Here is a 21478-nt window from a genome sequence, read left to right as displayed (position 1 = left end):
GGCAGCCCTGCGTTGAATACACACGGAGAGGAGGAGTAGCAGGAATAAACACAAATTATATTCGCGGTTTACGCATTTCTCATATTGAGCCTGGACTTTCTCTCGGGCGCAAAAACTTGCCGTGATTTATTCCACCCTTTTCTAAAAAGTCCTTCTGGCCACTTGCATCCATCCCTTGCCCCTCTCCATGGCGTTTCATCTGCATGAAGAGCGGCTCGGCTCCGCCCGGGCTAATTAGCTCTAATAGGAGTCATTCAGCAGGGATTAATCAAGGATGACTTCGCAACATTACGGCCGCTGCGCTGGGTGAAACGGAGGGGGGAGGGGCTGCAAGGGAGAGCTGAAGTGTCAAAACACACGCACGTATTCCTTCTCATCCTGAGGCGGCTTTTAAATTGTTGTTCAAACAACATAAGCCCACGTAAAGCCCTTACAGGACATTTCCAACACCTACAACAACAATTATAGTATCAGACAAGCAGATGTACTGTACATTCATAAAAAAAAAATAATCATAAAATTCTTGGGCAATCGTTAAATCTGTTGCTTTCCCAACGCAATTTATAGAAAAATTTATTTACTTGTATCATCAAAGACACAACAAAAATGCAGATTTATATTTTCCATGTATTAAATGTTCAACAGTGTTTTGGGGAGAATTAATTATTATTTTTTTCCCCCAATGCATTTAAATGGGTGTCACTTATAGCGCCAATTTTTTTTTTTTTTTGTGGGCTATCAATCCTCAATTAGTGGGTGTCAACAATACACTACTAAATTAACCAAATGTTTAAAAACGATCTATCTTCTGACCGGATCAGTGATCAATAGTGGTGTGTTATGTGTGCTACAAATACAGTTAGCATTAGCAAAAAGACACACATTGCGAATAACTGCAATTAGCGAGCAGACGGTTCCTTTTATTAGATGATCTGATTCAGCTAATTTGCGTGAATTGATGACTTCATGTAAGTTTAATTTACAAACTGGAGATCCTTGACATCATTAACCTAATGACCACCACCTTGCACACCTGCTGCTAATTAGCCGCGCCATCCCTCGCGTCATACTAAAGCAGATGCGTTAGGGGCATCACCCTCATATCTCGCGCCTGATTACTTCATTTAAAGCCTCCAATATTTGTCATAAAAGTCGCCGGTGCTTTGCAAGACAAGGCAAGGCAAGGATTTGTAAAGTCTCGAGTGCTTTAAAGTGGCAAAACAAATAATGATGGAAAATAAGAAAAGATGAAACTCAAGATAAAAAGCCATTGCAAATAAAAACACCAAATTAAACAATGAAACAAGGAGTTGGCGTTTTAGTTCAGTGCCCGAATACTAAGGCAATGTCTCTTATTCTAGTGCTAGTATTTAAGTGTATAAATGATGTAATATAATAAGTAAATAAATAAATAAATAAATAAATAAATAAATAAATAGAGATAGATAGATAGATAGATAGATAGATAGATAGATAGATAGATAGATAGATAGATAGATAGATAGATAGATAGATAGATAGATAGATAGATAGATAGATAGATAGATAGATAGATAGAAAAATAAAAATAAATAAATAAATAAATAAATGATAAGAATAGATAGATAGATAGAGATAGATAGATAGATAGATAGATAGATAGATAGATAGATAGATAGATAGATAGATAGATAGATAGATAGATAGATAGATAGATAGATAGATAGATAGATAGATAGATAGACAAATAAAAAATAAATAAATAAATGATAAGAATAGATAGATAGATAGATAGATAGATAGATAGATAGATAGATAGATAGATAGATAGATAGATAGATAGATAGATAGATAGATAGATAGATAGATAGATAAAAAATACATAAATAAATAAATAAATAAATCTAAATAAATCCCCTTGTGATACTGACATGCATCCTTATGCTACTCTTGGTAGCATGTGCACAACACAATATTGTAGACGTCTTTATGGCCTTCTATGGCCTTCTTTTGGAGACCTGCTTCTCCTCCGCACACGCACGCACACACACATATGCTCACACAGAAGCCATTACCAGTAAGGCTTGGACCATTACTCTCTGTCCAGTGTGTGTGTGTGTGTGTTTGTGCGCACATGAAGTCATCTGAGCATGCTCCTACCAACACTATTTGATGTGACTAGTCCATTAGACTTTCAATGGGCTCCTACGATATAATCCTGAATACACTGAGTTTTTTTTTTTTTTCCCGTCTCTCCTCCGCCGGGCTCCTCTTCGGAACAGCGCTACAGATTGCTCCTGTCACCATTGAAGCAGACAAATTTGCCCCTCATATACGCCGCATATGGGACGGTATTGTCTCGTTATGGCCCCGTTACGTCCCCCCCGTGGCAACATTAGCCAGTAGCTGTAAAAAGACCATTAGGATTCAAATCATTGCCAAGGTGGAGCGGCGACGAGCCGATGGTGACGACTGATGGCAAATTGAAGATGTACAAAGCGTTACCAAAGGATTATGTGGAGTGATCATGCACGCAGAGAAGATACTTTGTCTATACGTAGACATCAAAACGTTTATTTACCAGCCCCGAGGGTTAATGTGTTCATTGCGTCGATAGTAGCGCTATACATGAATTCCGATTTTTTTTTTATAGGGGTGACGCATGGAGCAATGACGAACCATGAAATTTTTTTGCGGATCGGGATACAGATGCTGAGCCATGAGTGTTCACGCAGTTGCCCACTTTAACTCGAAAGTCTAAATTGGCCATAGGCAAGAATGTGAACGTGGTTTATTTGTCTATTATGGCCCGCACTTGACCGGTCAGTCGAGTGTGTGATGGACGCTGCCTCTCGGCCGGTGTCAGCTGGGATTGGTTCCAGCTCACCTGCGAACCTAACACCTACTTAAAAAAAATGTATTTCTCACTTTTGTCGTAGTCATAGTTTCCTTCTGAGGGCCATCATGTCTGTCAACGCCTTATATTATATCCAGAATAGGCTACGCAACAAACTGATAACTAGTTTTGAAATGACAGACTAGTAAAAAATTTTCAAATATTTTAAAAAGATGGTCATAAAAATTTCCAGCAATTTCTCTATTTTACAAAATTTAATCATTTTTAATTAGTTTAATTTTAACTAGTTTCGAAATGACAGACGAGTAAAGTTTTTTCAAATATTTTTTAAAAATGGTCATAAAAATTGCTAGCAATATTTTACAAAATTTAATCATTTTTAATTATTTATTTTATATTTTGTAATTTTAGTATTGATACATGAACTTCATGCACAATTTGTCTTGTTGGGCCACATAAAAATGTAACTAGTTTCGAAATGACAGACGAGTAAAAATTTTTCAAATATTTAAAAAAAATGGTCATAAAAATTGCTAGCAATTTCTCTACTTTACAAAATTTAATCATTTTTAATTATTTATTTTACATTTTGTAATTTTAGTATTGATACATGAACTTCATGCAAAATTTGTCTTGTTGGGCCACATAAAATGATGTGACGGGCCGCATCTGGCCCCGGGGCCTTGAGTTTGACACCTATGCTCAAGACGATATAAAATGGAGCCAATTAAACACACAATTATTTTCAGGATTCATCTGACTATATAAATCCCACTTTCTAATTTGGGTTTTGATCATGCAGATGACATTCAGTTATCAGCACGACCAACATTAAAATAAAAGACCTGCAAATAATAATTGTGGTTTTATTAGGTGGAAAATGAGAACTATCCAATTGCACAAACATCCAACTATTTAAAAGCCATGAAGAAGACAGAAACCACCATGAATGGAACAAACAACAAGTTGTTTCAAAAGCTATCATAAAAACTTCCCGCACCACAAAGAAGTTCTTTAAGAGAACCGAGTGGAAGATGTTTTCTTGATAATCTGACAAACAGAACACTGAAGGAACTCATTCAAACTTCTTATTTCATTATATTAGAGAAGGAAAAAGCCACTCTCACTTTTCTAAGAAGAGGAATAAAAAAAAACTTGCTCATTTAATTTATTGACACCGTCCCTCCCTCTTCATCTCTAAGTGTTTCATGAGCTGAAAATTGGAAATGCCCCACAAATGTGTCCGGGAAGCATCCAAAACCAAATTGAGGTGCCATTACCTTGACGGGCAAATCACAGCGGCGGCTTGAAAAATCTGGGCCGTTCTCCCTAGTGCTCAATGATTGTCTCATCAGCGGGAGTAATTTGGGTTCCTGGTTATCGCGTCATTTCTGATGCAGACGAAGGGGAGGAAAATGGGGAGAGAAGTAATTACTTCTGTTGGCAGCCGGAGAACAGATGAGGTATCGTGGAGTAATTAATAACCGGCCACTGAAGTAGATGGTCCCGCCTCGGAGAGACTCCCCGTGTTGGACCGGCAACAGGCGCCTTCCGAGACGCCGCAGAAAGAAATTAGGAAGCCGAGGAGGCGGAGGTGGAAGATGGAGCAGTGATAAAGGAGAGGGAGAAGATAGCAGATGAAGTGGATGGATTGCAAGGGGGGACACATCGGCCTCACTTTTAATACACGTAAGAGGCAGGGGAGAAGAGATTGGAGAGGATGTAGGGGGAAAAGATCCCACGTTAGTCGAGAAACCGAGGCATTAACCCCCCCCCCCCAAAAAAAAGGCACGATAAGAGGCGATCAAATCGGGTACTTCTCTGGATGAAATATTGCAAAAGCTCATCTTTTACTTTTCATTTCCTCAGATGTGTTTACAGAGTAGCGTTCGGATTGCCCGGCGATTGCTCGTATCTGCTCTGTCCAATCTGTTTTGTCGAATCTGCTCTGTCGAGTCATCGTAGTCTTGACGCCACCGGATAACATACCTTGGATCGGGATACGTTTGGATTGCCCAGCTATTGTTCGTATCTGCTACGCCGAATCGGCTCCGCCGAATCGACTCTGCTGAATCTGCTCCGCCGAGTCACCGCAGAACAACATAGTACCATATTTACCGCGCTATAAGGCGCACCTAAAAAAAACTCCAAATTTCTCTAAAGCCGACAGTGCGCCTTATAATCAGGTGCGCCTTATATAAGGACCAATATTGAGCCACTACAGCAGGCGTATCCAAAGTCCGGCCCGCGGGCCAAATGTATATATCTTTTGAAATACAAAGTTTTAAAATGGGCCATTAATTGAAGGTGCACCTTATAATCCGGTGCGCCTTATATATGGACAAAGTTTTAAAATGGGCCATTCATTGAAGGTGCGCCTTATAATCCAGTGCGCCTTATAGTGCGGAAAATACAGTACCTTCGTGTGACTTCCACAAAAGCAACCAGCAACTATCGTACAACCAAGCTCAGTCGCGGGATCATTTCAGCTCTCGACACAAAACACTTTGCCACAATATGTTGCGGTCATAAAGTGTGACAAAAAAAAAAGCGACAAACAGCTGTTAGCTTGGCAGAGCGCTTTGGTAGTAAAAGTGTGAGAGTACAGTAGAGCATCAAACCTCATTTCAGAACAATTGGTCCATCTCAGAGACTTTATTAGGAAGAACATGATGTATATTCATGGTCATACACACCAAAAACGATGTGGTTGACGTGATCAGTCCAGGCTGTACCCATCAGATATCACCTTCTCCGTCTTGTGATCTGCACAGGATAAGTGAGATAGAAAATGGTTCTGTCACAGTGAAGAAGGTGCCGAGCCAAAAGGCAAAGCTCTTGATTTAGCTGTCAATCAACAGTCATTCCTTCCCAAAATCCACAGCTCAAGATTCTGAATCCAAGCGGACGAGTCATATGATTCATTGAGGCCTTCATTAAGCTACATTTACACGATTGATTCAATTACGAGTCAGACCATACTGCAACATCGCGTCGAAACAAAACACGACGCAACTCAAAAGTTCCACGAACTGCAAGTTTCGATCTACCATTTGGCATGACGTCAGGATTACTTGCGTTCACCACGACTAAACTTCTCGTCTCCTCTGTGACAGTTCCAAAATCTGATCGTCTCAAAAAGCGACTCCATTTTGTCCGTGCTGGCTTAAACATGGGAACAAAGTGCAAACGTGGCCTTAACCAAAACTTTTAACTTCCCGTTGGTTTCCTCCATCTCATATCCTACTCGCCGCGACCTTGCATATTACAACGCATCATTTATAGTTCTGGTATTAAAACTTACCCTTGTCTCGTCCGTCTATCTTCCCATTCCTATTCCGCACCATCCCTCTCTCGCCGTGCTTAATAAGATCTCCAAGGTGGGCGAGCCGGCGCTGAGCGCTGTCTGCTAGAGGGATGATCGGCGCTGGTCAAAATACAATCTTGAGTCTCGGGTGAAGTCAACAAGATGTTATCTTGACAGCTAAGATGAAGGGAGGTGATGTCTTCCTGTCTGTTTAGGGTGCGACGCACACAAAAACACCCGACGCGGCGTGATCGTTATCTACCGGGAACCGTTCGTCGCTCGCTAGCTCAAATCACACGCGAGAACGTCGGCACGTGCGTATCCATTCATCACTTGACACGAGAAGAGAGATGCTATCTTTCACGCTAGTGCACAAAAACAAGACGATAGCCCAGGCAGGTAGAAGGGCCATCGCACCCATCTTTGTGAGTTATGGTGCAGAATGTCGGACGAGGGCTGCACTCTAATATGCAAAGACAATAAAGGCAGATAAAGGCGCAGACGGAGAGGAACCGAAAAGTAAATGAGTGCACCGAGGAGACGCATATTGTTACAAGCCAGTGCGAATCAATCACGCTCATCTCGCCCAGTTTATTAACAATTCAGGAAGCTGCCAGGGCTGCTTTGAGATTAATTGATTCCCGCTCAATTGGACCAAGACTATGCACCTTGGTAAAGTCATTTTTTTTGCTTCATCTTGTCATCAGGTGAAGGAACAAAATGTGTAAAATAGTCAGCGCTTCACTTCACAAAAGTCCTTTTTTTTTTTTTTTTTTACTGTGGTTATGATATCAGTTCAAGGAGCAAATCACTCCCGGCACGGTTTTCGTAAGACCGCAAATGATCCCGCAGGTCGCAGAGATGATGCCAGCTGGAAGCTCGGCAACCTGAACGGGCAGAGGCGAGCGAGAATTGCTGCTGAGAACAATACAAGGGCTGCTGAATCCATCAGGTAGAACGTGTTTGTCTATCGGCTGCCAACACCTGCGGAGGGCAGCTGGCTTGGCTTGCAGGGTGCTTCACATCCTACATGTGCAGGTGGTGGGGGGGGGGGGCCCGCTGGGGGTTACCGTGATGTTTCACATGGTGACAACATCCACACAACCTACTGATGCAACTGGGACATGGAACGTAACACACACACACAAAGCGGTGTTTTTTTTCCTCATGTCAATTTTAAGCCTGAATGAAAAATTCCAATTTCAAGAACAGGCTACAGGATTGAGTTTGAGTTCAGTGATTGGTTGTTTGCATGAGTTTAGTAAAAGTCGTTACTGAAGCTCGTAAAATATGCAGATATGAAAATTACCGTAATTTCCGGACTATAAGACGCGTCTGAATATAAACCGCACCAGCTAAAATTAAGGGAAAATGTAATATAAAATAATATAATTAATATAAGCTGTGTTTTTTAAATAAAATGTCATCATTTACTAAAACAAATCCTTTTATGATATAAAAATCATGAAAAATCTATAGATAAGTCGCACTGGACTACAAGGCGCAGGGTTCAAAGCTTCTGGAAAAGGTAGCGACTTATAGTCCGGAAATGACGGTAAATTTACTGCAGTCAAGGTTAGACATTTGTATTTTTCATCTGAGTCTAAAAATGAAATCTGAAAACTGTTTTTGATTCAAAACAATTAAACCGTCACCATGGTAACAAATGCTTGCCTTGCCATTGACCAAAGTAGTCCATGAAGTGTTTATAGTCCACTAAACTTTGGACAGACACGCTCGGAAATATTTTTCAACCCTAAACGTAAACGCGCAATACATCATCTTTAAAATAATACCTTATTCTGTGTATCGTAAAAACAATCAATAAGATTTCATTTGACTATTTGATGTGTTAGCGTTATTAAATTGCCATTGATTTCAGGGCGGCTAGCTCTTACCGCTGGCTGAGCGGGTCTCCGAGGCGGGTAAATCAAAGGTTGCAGCTTGTTATCAGCTTTCATATGCAGCTAGAGGATCATGGCTATGTAATGCAATAAAAATGGAGCTCGGAGGGAGAGCCAGGATGGTATTACTATTGGTGCGCTGGGTAAGCCCGGCAGCCTCAGGAACATAACTTATTCACGTACTCGTGTATACATGTCAGAAAATAAGACGTGGAAGGCCAACGGTAAACATATGCGTGTAAATGCCCGGCACGATAACCGTCAAACGTCGCATGTATTTTTAAACTTTTAATCCCGGTGATTTATAAAACTCCAAAAAGTTTTTTTTTTTTTATTCCGTGCAATGCGGTGATGGATGGAATGTAAGCAGCACTAACGTGTTTCATCAAACACTCTCCGCTTGTCATGTCTGGAGAACAAAGACTTCCGCGTGGCATCTCACCTTTGGGACGGTGGCGTCTTCAATAATTCAGTGGCTCCGGTCCTGCCGAGAGTGCTTGGCAGTGACCGATGAGAATGGAGAGTAGGCTCGGGAAGTCACAGCCCAGCCCCCCCCCTCTCTTGTTTGTCCAAAAAGAAAGTAGGAAGGGTAAAGAAAAAAAAAAGACCATTGAAGGGCTTTATATCAAAAAATAGATCAAATATAATAATGAAATAATAAATAAAGATATTCAAAACCTTATACATCCTTTTGATAGTGTCTCAAAATTTTTTAATCTTAACTCTGGTAACGATTGAGGATCCAAAAAGCACATTATCGATTAATCGGTCAATGTCTTTAGCTTTACAATCTTGAAGATGTTCACTCAGATGGTCAACTCCAGACTCAAAGTTGCATCATTTTCAAAAGGTACACATCAAAATTTCTCCTTAGATTTCTCACTTTTGAAATTCCCATTTCACCGATCATCCAACCATACGACGTACGCTGGCCAAATTATGGCACCTGTCACTCCCCAGAAGCTGTGCACCAAATTTCTTGAGGGACGAGTAAAATTGATGAGAAAAAAATGGTGGAGGGATGAGTAGAATTGATGAGACAAAAACAGGACGCCATTTTTCTCTTTCAACAATATAGTGAGAAAATCCAATTTGCCAAACATCTTTTCCCGAGAGATGTTTTTTTTCCCGCACATTGAGTCGGCTCTACGTGAGACATTCAAGTCATGCTGTTGAAACTGTGTAATAACTTTTTGAAAAGTCGCAGTACACCCCGAGCGGTAGCTTTTGTCATTTTCTTTGGGGTTCAATGACAAGTTGAAGCCCAGGTCACGTTAGAAGGAATCAAGAGCGGAAGGTGAATTCCCCCCAGGTGGTGTGTTCTGCCGTGAACTAAAGTTCAACCCTTGACTGCTGCTCGACAAGCGATGGCGGTCGGGACGACAGACGCAGCAGGAAGGGCTTAACCGAGGTTGGCCATTTAATGGCCACTGGTGAGGATCAAATCCACACACAAAATGGCCGCCGGGGCCATCGACCAATCAAAGCACAGCTTGAGACATTTAAAAAAAAAAAAATGGCCGCCGGGGAAATGCACGGTTTGAGTCATTTAAAAAAAAAAAATGTTTTCCTTTGACCACGTGTAAGAGCCTCCAATGAAATGTATTCTATGTATTTATTCAGACTCCCATTTTGTCGCCTACGGCCCAACATAAGTTTCACCTCTGCCACATTTATTCGTTTTAAAAAAGCCGGGAAGTCAGGAAAGTGGCGGCGGTCCTGCGCGACATGTCAACCGCGTCGCTTCAGGCATCGTTAGCCAATTCCGGGCGGAGGAAAGGAGATGGGAAACAACAAAAAAATAGGAGCGCATAAAGGAGGCAAGGGAGGAGGAGGAAGGCAAGAGGAGGACGGCCGTAATTTGCAGGGTAATAACAAAGCGCTGATGGGAGCCGCGGCAAACAGTGTGATTAAAACGACATTATCGCCGCTCGGCTTCAAAATACGGCTTTCGGATTTGAGAAAGGTAAAACTCAATTTGCACTCAAGGTTATTTTGAAAAGTTCCTGGCAGACAAGCATGACCTGTTCAAATTGATCCCTTGAAAGTTTTAAGATCATTTGACGCAAGAGTCGCTCGCTCGCTCGGTCGGTCGGTCGGTGTTCTTGCCCAGAGCTTTCGTTTGCAGCAGAAAATGGAGATTATGACTCATGTCAGCACTTTTGGAGAGACTCCGCCATATTGTGCATATTGTGATGACCCTTTTGGCGACGTGTGTGCCCTTCGTCTCTCGGTCCAGATCTGCATGAGACATAAAACAGATAAAACAAGCAGAGGAGCTATTTTCTCCTGTGCTGTTGTCTCAGCAGAGAGCAAAGGAAGCAGCGTGTTCTAAATAGCTCATTAACTTTTGATGACCGGCTCCTTTGGCTGTAGATCTTGAAAGCAAACAGGAGCCAGAATCCTTATGGCTATTGATTCAGCAAGCACCCCACCCCCGCCCCCACCGCAACTCCCCCCACACCCCCACCCCTCCCTCGCGCATCCCGACAAGGGCTACTTGACAACTTCAAATTATTCATGCGGAGCAAACTAAGCATTGGTGAAAGACCCGATGTGTTCGATTGGGTTTGGGTTTTTCCGAGTTGAACTCGAGGTAGTAAGAATTAGTGAATCACAGCAGAGACGTCGGTGTATGCAAATTGGGATTATCATCATTATTATTATTACTATTGATTGTACTATGTTCATTTTGTTTTCACTTGTCAATTATTTAACTGGTTCTTTTAACACAAACAAGATATTTAGGACCATAACTTCCTCAGAATAGTTGAAGTTGAAGCGTAGCGATGAAGGCGGAAGTACAAGCCGAAACATGTCAGGTAATTCAGCCTAAATATCTTGTTTGTGGTAAAAGAAACAGTTAAATATTATTATTATTATTATTATTATTATCATTATTATTATCTATAATGCGCATTGTTGCCATTATTTTTATTATTTTTATTTATTACCTACAATCATGATCGTGTTTGTTCGTGATTGTGTTAGCGATGCAGATAAGCTAGCTAAATCTGTGACCACCACCGGAGGCTACACACTAGCCTAATTTAGTATTTTACCAAGGCCTCAATGATCACATATCACTATTATCACAAGAACCGCAATAAATAGCAAAATAATTCATCCAGTGTTAGATTTGTTTGTATTTGCGTCTGTTTGTTAGCTAGCCGGCTACTTCCTGGTTCATTAAGGATGATGGAGGATGGTGGAGCCATGATGAAAAAAGATCAAATCTCAAGCTCCATCTTTCGTACTCACGTTCTGCTTTAGCTCCGTTTTGAAAGAATTCATTTATTTTCCATTTTCTTTGGCTGTTAGCAAGGAAGCGCATTGTCTATGACGCCATATGTGCGCCTGAGGGGAAAACACCAATCTCCACTTTTAAAGTCGCACCTTGAACAGCTCAAAGGCCAGCCGGCGTCATGTCTGAGTCTGATAGTGCCGCTCACTGACTCAACCTATATTTGACGCGGCGTTTTTAGCGTAGCGTTCCGCGCGCTGCCAGGAGAGAAAGGCGGCTACGGCAAGGAGAGCGCTGATAAGGTACGGCTGCTTATGTCCGGGCTCGGTGCGGCTGAGATAGGGCGACGGGAAGTCAAGTGTGACCATTTTCTTCCTCCATCTTGGTGCCACAGGCCTTCAGGTCTGTGGTCAGCCTTAGCACACTTGCGTTATCTGCTACAATCCTGCTTGTGTCTTGCTCATGTTCAGATTTACGTATGAATGCCACCTTTGCCGTCAGCGTTCAATAAATGCTACAGTAAAAAAAAGGAAAAGACGTTAAAGCTCTGATTTACTTGTCATCTACAGTGCCTTAAATATAAATGGATTTTTTTTTCCCCATCTCCTAAAGTTCTGTCTTGGCTATCACACTGAGAATCTCCCTCATCTTGCCTTTCTGGCAAGATGTCTCATTGCCGAAAAGTCATTTTGATGCTCAAGAGGAGAATGTGATCTTTTGGGTTCTCTCATCTTTCCAATCCAGCAGAGGAGGAGGCCACTTCCACTACATCTCACTCATCTCCAGTGGCAGCTTTGATTCTCCAACCCCTTCACTGCTGATTTTGCATAATCACGGCGTAATGAAGTTGGCGGCGGCCCCGGCGCGCCGCATGCTAGCTTACGCTAATATGCCCTAAATGGCTGAGAGGAGGTTCCACTAGAGAGGCGGTAGAAGGACTGCGAGTCGGAAAGGTGTTAAGTCGCCGACATGGCAGCCACATTTATTAGAAACACAATTACACAGGTGCACAGGGGCATACCGGACTCCACAATGATTTCTCCATTCTCCAGTCGGTGGAGCGACTAATTTCCTCAGCAGCTTAGTACTTATAGACTGTTCTGTCGGTGGCCTCGTGTGAGCGAGGGCAATGTATCGCATGCTTGTTTCTGTATCATGCAGTGCAGTCAGGAAAAGCATTCAGACTCCCTTTCACTTTTGTTATGCTACAGCCTTGAGCTATAAAGTTTTCTTTCATTTTTTTTTTCCCACCCTGCATCAAGATACATCCAATAGACATTGACAAAGCAAACACACTGAAATGTGCTGAATTCTGCCTAAATTTATCAACAATGTCTGTCGGAGCTCAAATTGATATACCGTAATTTCCGGACTATAAGCCGCACCGGACTATAAGCCGCACCAGCTAAAATTCAGTTTTTTTAGTTTTTTTCTTACATAAGCCGCACCGGACTATAAGCCGCACGTGCACATGAGTTTTTTACAAAGACAGTACACAGAAAGCCGTAAAAATCCATAAATACGCCGCGCCGCCATTTAAGCCTCAGGGTTCAAAGTAACCTTCTGAATAAAATGCATTAAAAGTTCACATTCATTACAACTTGTTTTTGGTGAGCAAAATGTCAGAAGAATTTAATTTAAATGCTGATTGATTGGGTTTTAATATAATGCAGATGGTCCAGACAGCGCCAGTGTTTTGTGTAATCTCTGAGTCACATGGCAGAGTAAGAGAAAGGGTTTAGAGCCGTTTGACGCAGGTCACCTAGCGTGCATTCCTACTAAAGCTCATAATAGTCACAAGCAACACAGCCAGAATAAGCAGCAGCCATAGTAGTGTTTCAAAATAGTATTTTTGTTGTTGTTTTTTTCTTCAAGATACCGCACAACAGTGATCCACAGCCTTTTCACGAGTGTATAAAAGTGATCAAGTCATCACAAAAATCACGAAAAATAATCTTATATAAGCCGCACCTGACTATAAGCCGCACCTGACTATAAACCGCAGGGTTAAAAATTTTGGAAAAAAGTCGTGGCTTATAGTCCGGAAATTACGGTAATTTATGACATCTCACTTAAGATCAAGCGGAGATTTTTTTCATGCTTTAGCTAAACCTGTTTTTCTATTAAGCTATTGAGCTACAAAAAAAAATAAAAATTGGTTTAATTACACCAAAATGACAATTTCCACACAGAGTGAAGACCTGCAAGATCTTACGGCTTTTCATCACGCACACACTTGACACAAGGACAGGATTCGACTCGAGCCAATTGGCTCAACATGACTCCGCCCCCTGCCCTTCGACCGGCTCCTCCCATCAATGGCGATGCACGACGCATACAGATCCGACCAAACCGATTCGTATTGTTGATGCACCTAGCTAGCTTGTACGCTTGCCAAGTGCTTAGCGCGGGGTTGCAAATATCCATCTTCTTCTCGTTTGGCTGTCAACACGTACTCCGTCTCGTCATCGTACGGCCTCGCATCTCTCACATCACACGGGAAGGAAAACGCTCCCCGAAGAGTGTTTTATTTTTTAATCGCTGGGTGATGCCTGCAGTCATCCAACAAACTGTTTGGTCTCCAGCAGCTAGCGGCTCACCATTTTTTTTTTTTTTTGTTCACCTCCCCCCTGCCCATCCTTATCAACCTTTGGGTCTGTGTGCGCCCTTAATGAAAGCATCATGCCCGAAGGTCTGTCTCAGTGCCGTAATGTATGGTTGAGTGTTGAGGCCTATTTGCCGTTATAACACTCAAGTCTAATCAGAGGATGGGCCACTTTGAGAGTGTTTGGAGAAACCACTTGTGCCCACAGGCAATCAACACCTCATCACTCTTATGTGCAGAGAAGAGGGCAGGAGGCGCCGAGCAGTGAAGAGTGCAATTTCACCTCCTCGTCTTCCCCTTTGTTCTTTGGTTGGACCCCCTCCCGGTTCTTTCCTATCACACATTTTCTCCAGCTAATTTTGTTAAGTTCAATAAAGCGACGTTTCCACCCGAGAGCGGAAATCCCGTTGAGTTCGTCGGAGTACAGTTTAGTGCAAAACGCGGGCCAACGTGACCCGATGACGAGAAATAAGAAACAGTAAACTAATAAAAAAAAAGTGGTGACTTGGTTATAAAGTGTCGCCTCTACGAAGAGAAATACAATCAAAAGTTTGGGGTCACCCAGGCAAGATGGTATTTTCCATGAAAAGTAACATAATTGCACAAGGGTTTTCAAGGGTTTTCCAATCATCCAATTAGTCTTATAACGCAATTAGCAAACAAAATGGACTATTAGAACACTTTGTGGATGGTTGCTGGAAATGAGAATTTAACCATCAATGTAGATATTAAAAATTAAAAAACTAGCTAGAATAGTCATTTATTGCATTAAGATTGATTAGTTTAATCCTCATTGAAAAAAATAGCAATTTAATGAAAAAATACGGGCATTTCTAAGTGACCCTAAACTTTTGAACGGTAATGTTTCAGGGAGCTTCAGATCAGGGGATGCTCTGAGAATAATTGTCAATTTGTTTTTTTATATGAGACTGCTTGTGATGTAGGGCTATATAAATAAACTTAACAAAATAAAAAAATAATGTACAACCGTTGCAGTTCTGATTTATCCGAGCTAGCACGATTTACTCACTTACTCGATGTGTAGGAGTCCGACTGACTTCACCTACAAAAGTTTCCACTAACATGAAAAAAAAGCTACGCTAGATTTTTGGAACCGCCATTTTTAAGTGCGACGTCGACACATTTGTTGGACCGAGGCTTCCATTCCGTCTCCAGGACGCCAATCCTCCTGTCAAGACAGGCAGAGCGAAAGAAACCGTGGGAGGGAGTTGAAAAGAGACGCAGGCGGAGATGCACTAACGAGCCTCGGGAGGTAGACGTTTACCTGCCTGCCTCCGCCATGCGCGGACTAGCACGTCACGCTAGCAGACAGCCGCTCCGTCACTGCCAAGTGGCAAATTCAGAGGAAACGATGCCACAAAACTCCAAAATCCCTTTTTTTTGAGGCAAACACTCGGGGAAAGTCTTTCGTTTTGACGACAAGCAGAATCAACAGACTCGTTTCATCCGAGTGAGATGAAGGAAGAACAACAAAGCGCTTTCTCTTCTCCATCTCGTCGCCGCAAAGAGAAACCGGAATGTGGCGGATCAATCAAGGTGGAAAGCGATTTGAGCGTCCTGGTTTCAAGTCAACACGTAACAGATGAAGACGTTTTGTCTGGGCTCGCTCCGCCGAGCAGAACTTTCCACCTACTCGGCCTCACTTTGGTGATTCACGACCCCCTCCACCCCTTCTCTTGACTGGCACATTAATCAAATGCGTGCTCGGCCGTTATGGTCAAGTGCCTCTTTGTGTCAAAAGCATCGATTTTATAGTTTAGTAGTTGTTGGGCAAACAACAAGTCAGACGGCACACGATTACTGCTGAATACGATCGGCAGATTCCATGATTCCTTTCTGTGTCTTCCTGTCGATACGACCTCGTCGTCGCCGTATTTTGTTTTTACTCGACTATTGCATTATTCAAACCGCACCACGTGAAGAATTGTTATTCTTTACAGTTTTATGCGCTGCACAAAAAAGGCTCCGCCCCCTCCTCTAATTAGAAAGCCAGTTCCACTCTTCCGTCATGATCTGCACATATCATTTTTTTTTTTTTTACGATCTCCATTGGGTGCCCTTTCTCGTACACGCGATTGAAAATGTTCTCGCATCCTTTTAGTTGTAATTAGTGGAACGTTGGCCTGAAAGTGTGCCGAGTGCGTGGTGAGGGGGGAAAGCCGTTTTTTGTGTTCTTGGATTGCCTTCATTCCTTTCTGTGTGTTTCGAGAGATTGCTTTTGCTTTTTGATGCTTGGTAGAAGGTGTGGGATGGTGAGAGTTGCATCACCTTTCATCCAGCGGATGCTTTGATAAAGGGATGAGCTTCCATGAACATCATCAACAGATGCATTTTTAACACGGAGCGAGTAAAATCTTAAAAGCTGCCTCTTCATTTTTAAATTGAAGCCAAACTGTGTAATAGAAAAAAACTACACTGGCAAGATTCTGAGACGCCAACAAGTTAGAGGCAGAAGCCTGCTATGCATTTTTTCTTTCAAATGGATGGCCATTATTAATAATTAGCATTTTGCAAATGAGCCAAATATGCAAAAGTGATCTTTAAAGCACTGTGACCTTTGCACGCGTGTAGCATGCATGTGCATGGTAGGGGGTGAGCACGAAGGCGTCATGTTGAACGTGTCCTTGCATGGAGATCTGTCAGACTCAATGTTTGGCCACTGAGATTCAAGGTTGTTCCTCAACTTGCCGAATTCTGAATAATCACTTCATTTTTCGTTAGTTAGTAGTATTATATTTTTAATTTTTTGTATTTTATTTTAATTTTATATGTATTTTATTTTTTTGTATTTTATTTATTTATTTATTTTATTTTTTTTATTTATTCCACCTCCCCCAAATAAGGCAAACTACTAGAATAAATTAAAACACTAAATTAACCCAGTAAAAAAAAATATATATATCAATGGCGGGTCAATGTCACCAAGAAATATAAAGAAACACAAAAACTCCCAACATGGTGTAAACAAAACTAAATAGCAGCAAACTAACAAGATAAGCAGAACAGGCAAGCAGGACATAAAGAAGAAAAGAAAACAAGACATGAAGAAAAAAAAGAAAATATAACAACTACAAACATTGTGTCCATTTTATGAAGCGACTATAAAAAAAAAAAAGAGAGCGAGGAAAACACTTACCTTCATGCAGCTTTTATTTCCCCTGCCTGAAGCCACCAACTGGCTAATTTAACTCATGCTTGGTTAATTTCACACTTGGTGGGTGGCCACACAACTAACAATCGATATAGAAACAATCAAAAATACATTTTGTGTCCCCCAAATTTTTCCTCGTGTCACTTCAGGTGACATTTTCGTCCTCCAATGTGTACAACAGTAGAAAATGGCGATGTCATAAATTCAAGTACGGTGGCCTTGATGTCTCAAAAAGCAGCCGTCTCTCATCATTGCTTACAAAGTTGTCACACACTTCAACACTTTCTCCTGACTTGCTTGGTGACATTGGCGGAGATACAGACTGAATATTACAAGGAGGGAGGGGAAGGGGGGTAATAAAACACTCAAATGTCACTAAACGTCCTTGCCGCCGCATCCTCCAAGACAAGCCTCGCTACTAAATATTGGACTGTTGGGAATTTGTGAATCACAGAAAAACATTTGGAAACAAGATGGAGCGGTGTTCAGGTGCGCCGGGATTGTCCCTTTATAGCTTTTTTTTTTTTTTTTTTCTGCATACGATGATCACAGCAAGCTGTGCGCTCTGACATGAAATTTATGGAACTCTATTAAGTGGGGAAGGAAAACTATAAAAATTAAAGTTATAACAGCAATATCATCTTTTTTTTTTTAAATCTCAGCTCACGATATCCCAGCGCGGCTCGTTTTTATGTTTACAAGGACGTATACGGCAATTGTGACTTACAACCAACAATTGCCTCGCGATTTGTTAGCCGAAAGGCTTTTCGTTCCAGCTCGCGTCGAGATAAATATCGATTGGATCGAGCCTGCGAGGAAACAATCGTGGGGTGACCACGCCCCAAAGTTGCGCACCTGATCTGAGTCGCATGGAGAGGAAAAGAGCTTAAGGGGGTCTATCAGCGTTGTACATGATATTGTCTTCTTTTCAAGACTCTTGTGCGCCTCTGTCAACATGATGGATCATGTTTGAGGCTTGGTTCTCTCGGGAGTCATCTACTGTCTGCGCTGTCAACTGCGGAATGAGCGAGAGACAAGCGGACGGACGTGGGGCGGACGCGTTTCTCATTACAGCCCAATCCTGCAGGGGGGGGAGGAGAGAGGGACACGGGGGGTGCTGAGCGAGAACAATTTGGAGTTCTTGCTTGAAAGACTCATCTGGCACTACTATTCCGGGAAAAGCCACATTCAGTCAAGGCTTCTCTCGCCTCTGGGAACTCATTATCTCCCCAGACGTGCTCGCTCTCGCAACACTGAGTCACTTTTGTGACATTGGCTGCAGAAATGTGTCCCGTGGTCGACATACTTTGGGATTAGAGCAGGCTTGAAGTTATACTTGGGTTAGATATCATCATTGAAATGTTCTACACTTCAGGAAAAAAAAAAGAAACAAGAATATTTGAACGGCAACAGGTGCGGAGATGGAGATGTCACGCGAGGGTTTCCGTAGCTCCATGGGCAAGTGTTACCTGATGTAAAAAAATATGGAGAAGAAAAAGTGATTTGTTCTAATAAAGTGTTCCTAATGCTGTGACCTTCAGTAGAGGTCATAGGTCTGCATCACAAGCTTGAGAAAAGCTTGATAGCAAACTAAATCCAATAGGAATATTGCTTTTCATTGATTTTTTTCCCCCTAGCATTCAGTAATACGTACACACATTTCAGGCGTGTGTGTGTGTGTGTGCGTGTGCGTGTGTGTGTGTATATGTCGATCATAAGTTTCAAAGTCAAGGCCCGGGGGCCAGATACGGCCCACCACATCATTTTTTTTTGTGTCCCGTTGCATCGACTTCATTAAAATGACAAATTGTCTTCACTTTTCAAAAATAAAAATATTGCTAGCAATTTTTACTACCATTCATCTTTTTAAAATTTTTGAACAGTTTTTACTAGTCTCTGATTTCAAAACTAGTTATTCATCAGTTTGTTGTGTCACCTATACTACCGTATTTTCCACACTATAAGGCGTACCTAAAAATCCGGTGCGCCTTATAGTGCGGAAAATACGGTATATAAAATATGAGGCGTTGACAGTTATCATGGAAAACTATGACTACAATGCGGCCCGCGACAAAAACGATGCATGAACACATGATGGATAAAAGAAACAATGATTGGTTGTTGACATTTGCTTTTATTGTGAATCCAAATCAAAGCGTTTCAAGATATGTAGGCGACATAGGACAATAACACACACACACACACACTCGGCACTCCACCAGTCACCACAAAGAGAGGCCAAAACCAGTTATTTGTTAAATGCCACCGCTACTACTTCAGTGTGCCTAATTGGATTTCCGTTCCCGCTAAAAAGCGTCAACCGTTAAAGGGAATGACCTCATAGTGGGTCACATTTACGTGCAATGTTACTTGGTCTCGAGGGCCATCGATTAAATGTGAATGAGCAGGTGGTTGCATTTCAAAATGGATGACATAAAAAAAGTAAATCCCGATTATATGTCAGATTTGATTCCCAGATTACATTTTGATCTGATGCACAATTTATAAGGAAAAACATTTTTAGGTGAGTCAAATTGACATCAATTTGATAAATAGCCTTTTTGTTTTTTTCCATCTTATTTACGACGTGGGTTCACGTGACTTGTTTTTACTTGCTATGTGCTACAAGCCAAGTCATTAACTCAAAGACTCTGCACAATTGGAACGTGTTTCAACAAAAACCTGCTTAGATTCTTGCTGTTATGGCGGCACGCAAAGGCAAGAAAAAAAAAATCACAATCCCCCCCAGTTGGTGTCACCTTATGAGTCGACTCAGGACCTCTGGATTCCGAATCATAATCTGAAACTGTCGAGATAAGAAGGGATTTAATGATTCGTCAGATTTGAACGGCTTGCTTTGATTCAGCATTAACATAATATGATACACTTCAGTGCGCAGGATATTTTTAATTGTAATTGTCATGGACATGAAATGCAAAGGAATTATTTTCATTGTCTGTCATAATTGTTCATTAAAATTCAAATGTGTCTATAAAAATGCAATCTAAAGGTGGATTGGCAGATTTGCTAAGTTATCATTTCAATGCCATTTAAAATGGTGATTTATCAATGAAAGGAAATGTGACACTTAAGTTTTCTTTAACGTAATGGATGTCATATTTAATATTTTCAACTCCTGAGAAGGTTTTTTTGGGACCAGATGACGAGCAGGCTGTCAGGGCTCACCTGGCAACCCGGTCACCTTCCCACCACCTGCAAGTCTTCTTCGAAAGCAACCGAGTCATCATTGCACCTTGATCTCACCGCTATTGAGGATTATGGCCTTCACCCCTCAGGCCTCCGCCGCCACCAACTTCCCGATCAGACAACAGTTTTACGGCTTGTGGTTTTATGAGCCACTCGGTGAGCGGTCACCTTATCGTGCTGGAAGGGGTTTGTGTGACCTGATGATCCTAGGAGCTGAGTTGTTTGGGGCCCGTGGCAAGGTCATAAGGTCATCCATGACAAACAGGTTCTAGGTGGGGGACCAGATAAAGCTCAAGAACCAAAGCTGATGGATGGATGGATGGATGGATGGATGGATGGATGGATGGATGGATGGATGGATGGATGGATGGATGGATGGATGGATGGATGGATGGATGGATGGATGGATGGATGGACGGATGGACGGATGGATGGATGGATTGATTACCTTCAGCCACTTTTTTCTGTCGACAGCCCTCAGCTCATTTCCATCGTACACCCTGCGGCCAATCTCGACTTTTGTCTTCCTCCCACTGCCGCCCGCCCAACTTGCACGAAGCCAAAGCCTTAGTGATTTGTCATCCGGAATCCCCGAGGGGCGTAAGAACCCATCCTTGAAATCTATTCTTTTGAGACGTCCATGCTTTCTTTGTTTGTCATTGTGGTTCTATGATGTCATCACGTGTGCATCCTTATGCTCCCCACCCCCTCGCCATTTCGTGTCCATTGTCATTCAAACGTGACCCCGCCTTTACCCGACCCCTCCCTCCCTCCTCCTCCTTGACTCGCCATCAACATGCGAGCGCTTGAAAAGCCGTCTCTTGTGACCTGCTCTTATCTTCCGCCGTTTCCTGCTTTCTTACCCACCCTGGGTACACAGCCATTACCGCCACGCCGCTCCCCCGTCCGTCCTCCTGCGCTCGGCTCTGCTCCGACGGCTGTCAACAATAGGGACTCGAGAACCACAATGGCAGCCCGGGTCTGGCTCGGCCCCAGGGGGGGACCGTGGCATATCGTCCCGGCCAATCTTAATGCACGTTTTCCGCAACAAATTGGCCGGTTTACTTAAGAAGCGGCTGCGCTCCATGAATATTTGATGGGGTGAAGGCGATACAATGACAGGGGCTTATCTTATTAAGGCAGACAGACAGGGGGGTCGGTACCTGACCCGGTCCAGAACACTCCTCTGAGATCTGGCGTCTG

General features: G+C 42.3%; 1 long non-coding RNA gene across 1 annotated transcript; it reads right to left on the bottom strand.

The window, feature by feature from the left end:
* Positions 1–5476: 5476 nt before the first annotated feature.
* Positions 5477–17351, bottom strand: LOC125988861 (uncharacterized). Its single transcript, XR_007488516.2, has 4 exons — positions 17054–17351; positions 8490–8607; positions 6141–6350; positions 5477–5602 (listed from the first exon to the last, which is right to left on the bottom strand). It is a non-coding gene; the product is annotated as an uncharacterized lncRNA (long non-coding RNA).
* Positions 17352–21478: the final 4127 nt, after the last annotated feature.

This window comes from Syngnathus scovelli, chromosome 2 (genome assembly GCF_024217435.2).
Source record: "Syngnathus scovelli strain Florida chromosome 2, RoL_Ssco_1.2, whole genome shotgun sequence".
Lineage (NCBI taxonomy): Eukaryota > Metazoa > Chordata > Actinopteri > Syngnathiformes > Syngnathidae > Syngnathus > Syngnathus scovelli.
Note: the sequence above shows the minus strand (reverse complement) of the source record. Positions and strands in the feature narration are given on the sequence as shown.